We start from the raw sequence: 12,102 nt of genomic DNA on the forward strand, positions 1-12,102 counted from the left end.
TTGTAAATTATTTCCTTTGCCCTTTCTTCTATTGATATGTTTATTTTAAAATAAATTTACAGGAGTTTTCTATAAAGAATGTTTTTTTTCCTGCTCAGCCATGTATATTTCCCAGCTTATCATTTGCCCTTTATTTTTGTTTATGTGTTTATATTTTTCATAAAACATTTTAAACTTTCAGGTTTACAAATAATAATTTTCCCATGTGACTTTTACTTTGGGACTAATTCTTAGAAGGGCCTTGACTTAACCTCCTAGATTACATAAAAATTCAAATGTTGCCCCTTTTAAATACTTTTATAATATTTATGATCATATTTTAGTATTATATCTTCTAAAGTTTCAACATGAAGAGAAATTTCCTGTTATTTAATTGAATTCAACCAACATTAATTGCCTATTGGATACTACATGTTTGGATGGGAAAATAGAGATGAATAAATGCCTACCTTTGAGAATTTTGGATCTAGTGGGGGATCTAGATATATAAACAGTTCTCTATAATGTGATGTGATAAATCTGTACTAGAGCTGTTACAGTAACACAATTTGTAAGTAATTTTGCTGGATTTCTGAAAGGATGTTTGGTTAATGACATTTATTAGTTAATGCTATATGAAGAAATATTTCACAGAAGTAAAAATATGCTCATGTTACCACAAAGTATTGACTCATAAGGCAATTGCTCTTACCCAGCTCCAAACTAAATAATTCATGAGATACAGGTAAGCATTAGGACTATGTGAACATTCTAGAGGATACCAAAACGATTAGATTCAGCCTACAAAAATATCCTTTACCCCCTGTATTAGGACACTTTTTGATTTCAATTTACCACATGAGTTTTGAGCAATGCATGTGGAAACACCACTCACAAAGCGTATCTAGTTTGGGGAAGTGGATGTGACTCAAGTGATAAAATCTCTGCCTACCATATGGGAGGACCTGGGTACAATCCCTGGGGTCTCCTGATGGAAAAAAAAAAAAGAGGGAAAGCGTGCCTGTGTGGTGAACCAAGTGCCCACGCAAGTAAGTTACGCAACAAAATGATGATGCAAAAAAAGAGAGACGAAGGAGAGAGTCAAAGTGAAGCACAGCAGAGACCAGGAATTGAGGTGGTACATTTGACGGGAACTTCTCTCTCCACATCAGAGGTCCCCAGGATCGAATCCCAGAAAATCCTAGAGAAGAAAGAAAAAGAGAAGACAAAAAGAGAAATAATTACAGTAAAACACACAGCAAATGGACATATATCAAAAACAGGGCAGGGGAGGGGGAGGGAAAGAAAAATAAATAGGTGTTTTAAAAAAACATATCCAGTTTGGGTTGGAATATTTCCATTTTTTACTCTATTAATTACACAACTTATGGGCTACCCCTTATTCTCTGCATAGCTATACCTCATAAATCTGCAATGAAAATTTGCATTAAAAAATCTGCTAGTAAATACCATTAGCATGTTTATAAGGAGGTCTGGACTAAGCCATTCATTCACTTGGTAAGTAGGGAATAATCTAAAGGTTAGATTAGGTTGTTAACCCATTCTTTCCTGGGCTTATTCTCATTGTCCTTTATAAATGGTTTCTTCAGTGGCTCTCTCCTAAATTGCACATGATTGAGAACTAGAAATATTGCAATATATTTTCTTTAATATAGAATCCTATATTTGAAAGCCTTTCCCTAATTGTGGCTTTGATTTAAATTTTGAGTTGCCCAATTTTTTGTTCTACTGTCCTCGTTCAGTGGTTTTCTTTTTTTTTTTTTTTCTGAGAGCCTAATATGTTCCAGGAAGAATGCTAAGTATTTTTCAGAAATTATTTCAGTATAAAACTATAGATTTAACACTTGTAACCTTTAAGATAATAAGCTGTTAAAATACAGTCCACAGAGAAATAAAAATGACAATAATTTGCAATTATGAATAGAACTGATGTTTCTTCTTAACACATCTGTGGGCAATAATAGATAGTAAAATTGGAAACATGATAATATTATCCTTTTCCATATATCTAACACGTTTAAGAAACAAAACTCTAACAGATTTGTGTCAGTTATCTATTGCTGTGCAACAAACTGCTCCAAAATGTGGTGGGTGACTTAAGGCAACAACAGTTGATTTCACTTATGATTTTGTAGGTTGGCAATCCAGGCAAGGCTGAGGTGGGTAAATTTTTTTGTGACTCAGCTGAGCTCCCTCATGCATCTGTACCCAGATATAGGTCAGCAGGGTGGCCCTGTTTCTGGGATTGGCTGACTGCCAGCTGGCATGATATGGGATAAATATGCCATGTGTCTCATCATCCAGCAGGCTAGCTCAGGCTTGTTCATGTGGTAGCTATTTCCAAGAAAAAGAAAAGTCTCAATCCACAAGCACTTCTCAAATCTCCCAAGGACCAAAATAAGCCATATGGGACTTCTGAAAGTATGAATACAGAGAGATGTGAACAAATTGTGGGCATTGCTGCAATAATCTACTACTCAGGTTGTGCTTTGGGGAATAATTTCTTTTCTGATTTTTCAAATTAATATTTCACCTCATCCCATCTCATCACCTCTGGTCTCTGTCTTTCATTCTTGCTGTCACCCTCGTTATTTCTCTCTCTCTCCCCCTCCCAAAAGAAATTAAATATCCTTCATGGAGAACATATAGACCAATAGCATGCTTAGAGTGATGGCAATATTTTCACTTTGTGTCCCATCCTAGCTCTTTGAAACACCAATAGATATTGGAGACTATGCAACCAGATTGCTATCGAAAATAAAATTCTCAAATTAGCTTTTTAAAGGGAACAAAAACTGACTGTGGGCTAGACATCAACAAGGAACTGCTGAACACAGCAACCAGAGCAGTGAGGCACTGCCGGAAAAGAGCAGCATACCAAATTGCCTTGCCAACCTTTCTTCAATAGCTGTTCAACAGGGTGCCCAGGCAGCTTTCAAGTTTTAGTTTCTATTTGTGCTTTGCTTTAGTGCTAACTTCCAATTTAGGCTTTTTAAATGGAAACTCAATCTTAAAATCAGTTTGGATGCCAGGAAAGCACTTTTTGAAGAGGCAAGGAAGCCAAGACATCATATTTATATAAAAAATGGGCAGATGAGGAACTGTAATAAGAATTTCAAGAGGAATTCTTATTTTAGGGTGCCTTATTTTCCTACAGCAATCTATTTTTCATCACTATATAACTCAAAATCTTTGACAAGTAAGTTTTAAGTTACTCCTAAGATGGATTTTTAGAAAAACAAACATGATCAGCTTATTTGTCTGAATATTAATGATCTACTCAATCCCTGGCTTAGCATGTTTTTAATATATATTTGGATTTGGTCCTTCATTTGATACCCTCTGAGGCCAAACACCTTAATATTCAGGCTAGAGGGTACCAGGGCACTAATCCATTAATTAAAATGTGTGCTTAGAAATAATATGTTAGTGAAGTGGATAGGATGTAATGCAATAGAGACTGGTAGCTCAGACTATAGAGGATATACCTCTTCTAAAGATAGAAAAATTTAAAAACTAACAGGTGTGTCATATCTACAGATATGAGTCTCTAAACTAAACTCTCTCTCCTCACAATAACTGCATGAATTTGATATCATTATTCTTGTTTAATTGAAGAAGGAAATAAGCCTCAAAGAAGGTAAGTTGATAGAGTGGTGAGGCTGGAATTTGACTTTAGGACTACCACTCTGAGTCCAAAACCCATATTCTTTTCATTGCTTATTCCTAGTTTCCCTTAAAAATCAACATGGATTTCCTATTACTTATATGTAGAAGATGTTCAGCAGCTGAGTGTTAAATTGAATTAAATTAATTGTTTGCATCTCCTTGGCTAAGTCAATTCAATGCTTTTTTAAGGTTCTATTAAGATTACTTCTTTTAGACTTATAGTTTTAAACATTTTTTAACACACACAAATTCCTCTTGAACAGTAGCAAAAAGCTAGTTTTTTAGATCTCAGATTCATCACAGAATCATCTTTTAGTAACATACAAGAAAATTAGTTGCTAGAAAAATGAAATAAGGGCATAAAAATACAATCCCAGTGTCTTTATGATTAGATTCAATGAATATAAAGTTACTTTGTCAAATTAAGAAAGTCTGTGTGGGATACAAAGGCATGTTGTTTCCATGGAAGCAAGTTACTTCTTTGACCACTGAGTCAAGCTGTCCCTTATGATTATCAGTGCGGAGCACAATCTTGGCTGGGTCAGCACACCTGCAGGCAGAACAATACCTAGAACAGAACAACCTGGGTAACAGGATTTATGAGTATAGTTACTGATTTTCATAATAATAGTTCCAGTAAAGTTTGTTGGGTTTTCATCAATCACTAGTTAATACAGTATGAGGTAAGGGTAATAGGTAACTTGATTGTGTGCTGAATGTCACGTATGTTAGGGGTATATATACTAGCCCCTCGACTCAATAAAGTTGTCTGATGAGCTTGAGAGATCAATGCTCTCAGATCCCCTGAACCCAATCTTTCTTTGTCTTTCATTCCCGATACCTCGGGTCACTGAACAAGACTCCGACAGGTGGCGCCCAGACGTGGGGCTCGAGGCAGAGGATTCATCAAGACACGGCAGCATAGAATCTTCCACCTCTGGATCGGGAATGCGGAAAGCTAAAAAGCCTTTTTTAAGGTAAGGAGCGTTGAAATTAATTAACCCGGGTAGATTGCTGCTTCATATTATTAAGTTTTGCTTTCCGTTAGCATCAGGGTATGGGTAATCAACCAGGACGCTTGGAAGAATATTCACAGGTTTTGAAAACACTGTTGCACAGTGTAGGCATCACAGTTAAGACTGCAGATTTGTTAGAATTGTTTGCTTTGGTTCAAAAGCATTGTTATTGGTTTCAACCGCAAGGAAAGAATTTAATGAATGTTAAGCAGTGGAGGCAAGTAATGAAAGCATTGCGGAGAGCATATCAGAAAGGAGAGAATATACCTGTATCAGTTTGGGCCTTAGGACAGCATATTGCTGCTGCATTAGATCTTTTGCAGTCTGACGAAGAGGAAGAGATTGTTCTTTTCTCAAGGGAGGAAATGGCTATGAATGATACAGGTAAAGATAGGAATTTGGAGGAGGATCAGGAAGAAGAAGAGTTATTTGAAGTTAGAGACACAAATCCGTTCTTAACTAAATCCATGTCGGAGCTAAATATTTCTAAGGCAAACATATATCCTAATTTGACTCATGAGGTTCCTTCTGCACCTCCAGAACCTGGAAAAGTACCTAGTGGACTTTTCTCTACAGACCTGCCTTAAGTTCGTAGCAGCTTTAAGCCAAATCCTGTGCCTGTTACTCCATTAATGAGATGTCTTTTACTGGGATCTAGTCAAGGTGAGCCTCTGGCTATGCAAGCTGTAGCAGCTTTTCCCGTAACTATTCAACAAATTCCTCCTGATGCTCAACACCCACAAGGGGGTGCCAAGTTTCATCCTGAGCCAAAAACTTTTAAACTATTGAAAGATTTAAAATGGGCAAAGATACTAAATAATGTCCTTGTTAGTGAAATCAGGCTTGTAAGAAAACTCTCTGTTAAAGTGTTAACTAAGATAAGGAAACTATTCTGGCAGCAACTCTGCAACCCCCCTGCTGTCTACATGACAATGTAGCTGTGGGCTAGTGGGGGTTAATAGAGTTAAGCCACTGAAAAAAGAGAAAAACATGGCAACATTGGTGTTCTGTTTTATTTCCATGCTAATTCTAATTGGGCTTATTTAACCAAGATAATAAAATTAGTACAAAATTTTTATCAAGGTTTAAAAAGGAATTTTCAGTTTTAAATCAATAGTTTACTCCTGAACTTCAAGTCTCAGTATAGTATTACAGCGTAATAATCCAAAAATGTGTGTTAATGGTCTGTCTAAACTGCTAAATTAGAGTTTAACTACATTTATGCTGCTCAAGTTATCTTAACTGATTGCTGATAACTAATAAAAATGTTTCCAAGCACAAGCTTGCATGTTACAGGCAACATGGATTCCAGAAGAAATCTGAAGAAGTGATATTTAAAATGTGATATAATGGAGAGCTTAAAAGCAGCTATACCAAGAAAGTAAGAATTTTGAGTTAACTGTAAACTGTATGTTTCTGTTACTGTGTTGTGATTGTTCTGTGTTTGTTCGTTCAATGTCAGTGTGTATTTTGATACCTCTGGATGGTAATATAAATTAATAAAAATTTATAAAAGAGCTCTATTCAAATGGCCAAAAATTAAATAAGCGCTTATATTAACACATAAGTTTACATGTTTATAAGATCTCTACAGGGAAACGGACTTTGGCCCAGTGGTTAGGGCGTCCGTCTACCACATGGGAGGTCCGCGGTTCAAACCCTGGGCCTCCTTGACCCGTGTGGAGCTGGCCATGTGCAGTGCTGATGCGCGCAAGGAGTGCCGTGCCACGCAAGGGTGTCCCCCGCGTGGGGGAGCCCCACGCGCAAGGAGTGCACCGGTAAGGAGAGCCGCCCAGCGTGAAAAGAAAGAGCAGCCTGCCCAGGAATGGCGCCGCCCACACTTCCCGAGCCGCTGACAACAACAGAAGCGGACAAAGAAACAAGAAGCAGCAAATAGACACCAAGAACAGACAACCAGGGAGGGGGGGGAATTAAATAAATAAAATAAATCTTTAAAAAAAAAAATAAGATCTCTACAATGATAAAAATTGTGAGTCTTGATTAACAAAATTACTATAAGTCTTTATAAAAAGTTGTTCTTGCCTAGATTGAAATGAATAGCTTATTTTTCTTCACAGGATAATATGAAGGATGTAAAACTTAAATGAGTATTAAAAAGGTTAAAAGTTTGTGAGAATGCTAATTGAAATTTAATAAGTTTTTGCAAAAAAGTGTATTTTGCCCTAAAGTAGGATGGCTAATTTTCATAAATTCTTGGAACTTAAATGCATGTGGCAAGTTATAGAAAGTATTGTGGTTTTATTATAAAAGAGTGTGTGTCACAAAAACAACCTCTTATCATAGATTAAAGTAACAACACTGTAGTATGCAGCAATCCCAAACACTGCTAGTTGCAAAAGTTAATGTCCAGCTGTGTTGCTATCACTTTGTTTTAAAACTTGCTAAGACTTTCTTTAGTGTCTTCTTAGACAGATCAAGCCAGCTGCATTCCTCTATCTGTAAAAAACGCAACAATAAACTTCTGTGGTGCTTTTCAGGGCTATGTGCATAGCCCAACTATCTTGTACAGTATTTAATATAGTAATAGTAATAAAAAAGCAGCATACGTTACTTCTTGAAAAGAACAGGCTTGGCAGACTCCATTCACGTCTGCTCAGCGTACTGAACTTGCTGCCATCATTAAGGTGTTAACAATATTTAAGGAAGCTTTGAATATTGTTTCTGATTCTGAATATGTATGCCTTACTGTTAAGCATATTGAAACGGCTCATATCTTTGTTATTGATGAATTATCTCAACTTTTTGCTGATTTGCAACATCTCATTAGATTACGACAGCATCCTATTTACATTACACATATACGTTCTCATACATCTTTGCCTGGTCCTATGACAGCAATTAATGCTCGAGCTGATTTATTAGTGGGGTGTTTACAAAGTGCTCGTGATTACCATGCTTTAACTCACATTAATGCTAAAGGCCTGCGAGATAAATATCAAAAGTTAACAAGACTACAAGCGCAGGAAATTATGCGTACTTGTCCAACCTGTGGACCACTGACAGCAGTGCCTTTTCAGGCTGGAACTAATCCCAGACGCCTGACTCCTAATCAATTATGGCAGATGGATGTTACTCACATTCCATCCTTTGGTAAACTACAATATGTTCATGTTTGTATTGACACTTGTTCTCATTTCATGTGGGCTACTGCTCAAAGTGGGGAACGGTTTCATCATGTTCGCTCACATCTCTGGTCTGCTTTTGCTGTGATGGGATGCCCTCTAAAGATTAAAACTGATAATGGACCCTCTTACATTAGTAAATCCTTTGCTTCCTTTTGTAAAAAATATGCTATTGAACATGTTACCGGCATTCCCCATAATCCTACAGATCAAGCTATTGTTGAAAGATGCCATCATACTCTCAAGACTATGCTTTTAAAACAAAAAGGGGGAGATGATGGTATGATTTCACCTAAAGATCAATTGGCTAAAGCTTTATTTACCTTAAATTTTCTTAACGTTTATGATTCTATGACACCGGCTGAATGTCATTTTGGACATTCTCAAAAATCCACAGAAATTGCAGACTCTGAGAATCAACCAGTATTTTGGAAAGATGTTTTAAGTAATGAATGGAAGAAAGGCAGGGTTAAAGTATGGGGGGGAGGTTATGCTCTTATCATTTCAGAAAATGGAGAAGAAATCTGGCTTCCGGCAAAAAGGATTAAACCTAGGACTGAAGAAGTGGCGTCTTCTACACATATGGATCCTACTGATAGTGAGTGAAACCGGCAATGGTAATGGTAATTACACATATTGGGCTTATATCCCTAATCCCCCATTACTTCGAGTGTTAACCTGGAAAGATCCTTCTTTTCCTATTTGAATAAAACTCATATATTTCCTGGACCCGTGGAATATAGGTTATCACTTAAGCCACGAGAAAAAGGACAAAAGATTTATAATCTCCTTCTTCCATTTGATTTCCGACCTCTTTGCATTGGCAATCGCCCACCATGTATGGCTGTGAAAAATAGAACTATGATCAATTTTAGCCATAATAATACTAAATCTTTGGTAACTTTATTCCCATCCTATCAATACCAAGAATATAAGTATCCAAGTTACAGTTGTCCTAAGAGGAATGCTGGTGATATGCAAAGATGGTATGAATGCCATATGGGAAGAGGATCTGTCGTTTTTAATGATTCCTATGGAATAGTTTGGGAAAGTGCCCCTATGGGGAATCCCAACAAATATAAGGACAGATTTATTTGGTATGGTATAAATAGCTTGGGACAACAAATTAGTAATATGCAGTATCCCTTTCATGATTCCCTTGATTTGGATGAAAAAATAATTTTTATCAAAAATAATAGTGATTGGAAAAATATAGGGAAATGGGTTCCTTTTCCATGGTGCAATAGCACTGGAATCCATGATCAAAAACAAATATGCAAAGTCTTCTTAGGAGTGGCGTCTACTTCTGAATGGAAAGGTAATAAAAGTATGGATGGACAATATTTACAATTAGATCAAATTCATCATTTTCAATCATGTGTCAGAGATCCACATGTGTTTGTGGTAGGGAAGGCTACCATTACTGAAAATGCTTTGTTCTATAAGGATGGCGCTTTGTATACTTGCTTGTCTGATAATATCTTACAGAATGGAGATATTAGCACCATGGCTCGCCGAAGACGAGGAGTGTGGATCCCGGTGAAAATGAATCGGATGTGGCAGTCATCACCTGAAAGTCATCTTCTTTTCCACCTGGCTCAAGGACTGTTGAAACGATCTAAGAGATTTTTGGGACTTCTCATAGCTGGCATTCTTGGCCTCATTGGTGTCATCACTGCTGCTGCCACTGCTGCTGTTGCATTGCATGAGACAGTGCAGACACAGCAATATGTGCATGATTGGCACAAGAATGCAAGTGACTTATGGCATAGTCAAGAGCACATTGATGAAGGACTTAATAACAGAGTTGGTGATTTGGAATCTGCTGTTTTACACTTAGGAGATCAAGTTTATAATTTGAATTTGTTAAGAGGATTGAAATGTGATTGGAATGAAAGTAATTTTTGTATTACTCCTTTGGATTATAACATTTCTATGTTTCAATGGAATAAGATCAGAAATCATTTGTTAGGACACAAAGGAAATACGTCATTAGAAATTGAGGAATTGCAGAAAAAGATTTTAGAAATGTCACATAATCAGATATACGTAGATAGTGATAAGGACATCTTTAACGATTTGATTTCACATTTAAATAAGTTTAATCCTGTTGATTGGTGGAAATCTCAACATTTCTTATCTGCCTTAGGAATAGGGATATGTGTATTAATCCTGTTGCTCATGGTTGTCGCTTGCCTGGGAAAAGGTGTTTGCCAGAGATTGCACCATGTGGACACAATGGGACAAGCAAACAACATAGTACTTGCTAAAACTCTACAATAGTACCCCGAAGTCAGTGCGCTTGGCTGGTAGTCAGTGATGGGCAACTTGGCTAGCCTTTCAGTCAACCTAAGACAGGGACGTGGCCTTTCGCTGCCACGCTTCCCCATGACGGGTAAGGCTGATTGCGCGTAGCCTCGACCTAAGACAGACACAGTCACCCTGACTAAAACAAAAGGGGGAAATGTGGGATACAAAGGCATGTTGTTTCCATGGAAGCAAGTTACTTCTTTGACCACTGAGTCAAGCTGTCCCTTATGATTATCGGTGCGGAGCACAATCTTGGCTGGGTCAGCACACCTGCAGGCAGAACAATACCTAGAACAGAACAACCTGGGTAACAGGATTTATGAGTATAGTTACTGATTTTCATAATAATAGTTCCAGTAAAGTTTGTTGGGTTTTCATCAATCACTAGTTAATATAGTATGAGGTAAGGGTAATAGGTAACTTGATTGTGTGCTGAATGTCACGTATGTTAGGGGTATATATACTAGCCCCTCGACTCAATAAAGTTGTCTGATGAGCTTGAGAGATCAATGCTCTCAGATCCCCTGAACCCAATCTTTCTTTGTCTTTCATTCCCGATACCTTGGGTCACCGAACAAGACTCCGACAGTCTGCATGCACATTTGCTTTCATTTTCTGTACTAATCTTCTTGTGGACTGGTGTCAAATAGACAGTTTGCCCATAGCAGCCATCAGCCCATGAAGCCACTTTAAGTAACACTGTTCTAGAAAATTGTCGACTTTACATAAAACAGTTTGGTTAGTTTTCACTTTAGCAATATACATTCTAAAGTTGGAATGATACGGGGAAAAAGTAAGTATTTCATATATTTATAAACTGATATGAAGTAGTTTCCAGCATTTCTGTAAAGTGAAAAAGTATGAAGTAAGTATATATAGTATGCTATTTCTTGCATAAGGAAAAAAAGGGAAATAAAAGAAATATACATGAACTTGATTATTTTTCAAAAATTTACCCAGGAAGGTTAAACCAGAAATAAATGTGATTAGTTACCTATAGCCAAGTGGGAATGGAGTTATTAGGACTGCTATAGATTGAATCATGTCTCTTACAGAGACAGGTTCAAGTCCTCACCTCCAGTCCTGTGGATATGAACTCATTTGTAAATAGGATCTTTGAAGATGATATTAGTTAAGGGGAGGTCAAACTGGATCAGTGTGGATATTAATCCTGTATGATTGAAGTCCTTATAAGTAAGGGAAATTTGGACATGATAAGACAGGAAGAAAGATGACCATGTGATAGAAGCTGAGTGAGTTATGGATTGCCATAAAACCACCATCAAATTGCTGCAGACTTCAGAGGAAGCATGATCTGGTGTACACCTTGATTTTGGACGTCTAGCCTCCAAGACTATGAGACAATAAATACCTATTGTTTAAGCCCATCTATGGCCTTTGTTTTAGCAGCCCTTGCAAAGTAAAACAAAGATAAATGACAAAAATTGAAGACAGTCTATATTGAATATTAATATTGTATTGATGTTAATTTCCTTAATTTTATAATTATACTGTAGTTACGTTATACAAAGTCTTAAGAAATAGAAACTGAAACATTTATGGGTACAAGGGCCTGGTGTCTGTAACCTACACTTGAATGGTTCCATGAACAAATGTTAGTAATTTATGAATCCAGCTGAAGGGTATCCTAGAGATTTTTGTTTCCATTCTTGCAACTTTTCCATAAGTTTGAAATTATTTGAAAAGAGATAAGACACTTTGTTAAGTTGAAGGATGTATATTTAGAATCAAAACAGAGGAAGAGAAACATCAGCACCTACCTTTTTTCACAGAATTCACTAACTTCACACAGTTGCTACTCCATTCTGATGTAATTTTGACCTTGAGATCTTGAGAAGAATAATACTGGAACTTATTTTTTAGCCTGTATACCCTGGAAGAATTGTGTGCAATATTTACAAATCGTGCACTAGATATTGCTTCTAATTAATCTCCTGCCAGAT

At 36.9% G+C, this 12,102-nt stretch overlaps 1 long non-coding RNA gene across 1 annotated transcript; it reads left to right on the plus strand.

Moving 5' to 3' along the window:
• The first annotated feature begins 4,652 nt into the window (after positions 1–4,652).
• LOC131277097 (uncharacterized) lies at positions 4,653–10,667 on the plus strand. The gene is made up of 2 exons (XR_011647969.1): positions 4,653–7,796; positions 8,337–10,667. It is a non-coding gene; the product is annotated as an uncharacterized lncRNA (long non-coding RNA).
• The last annotated feature ends 1,435 nt before the right edge of the window (positions 10,668–12,102 follow it).

Source organism: Dasypus novemcinctus, chromosome X, assembly GCF_030445035.2.
Source record: "Dasypus novemcinctus isolate mDasNov1 chromosome X, mDasNov1.1.hap2, whole genome shotgun sequence".
In the NCBI taxonomy this organism is placed as follows: Eukaryota; Metazoa; Chordata; class Mammalia; order Cingulata; family Dasypodidae; genus Dasypus; species Dasypus novemcinctus.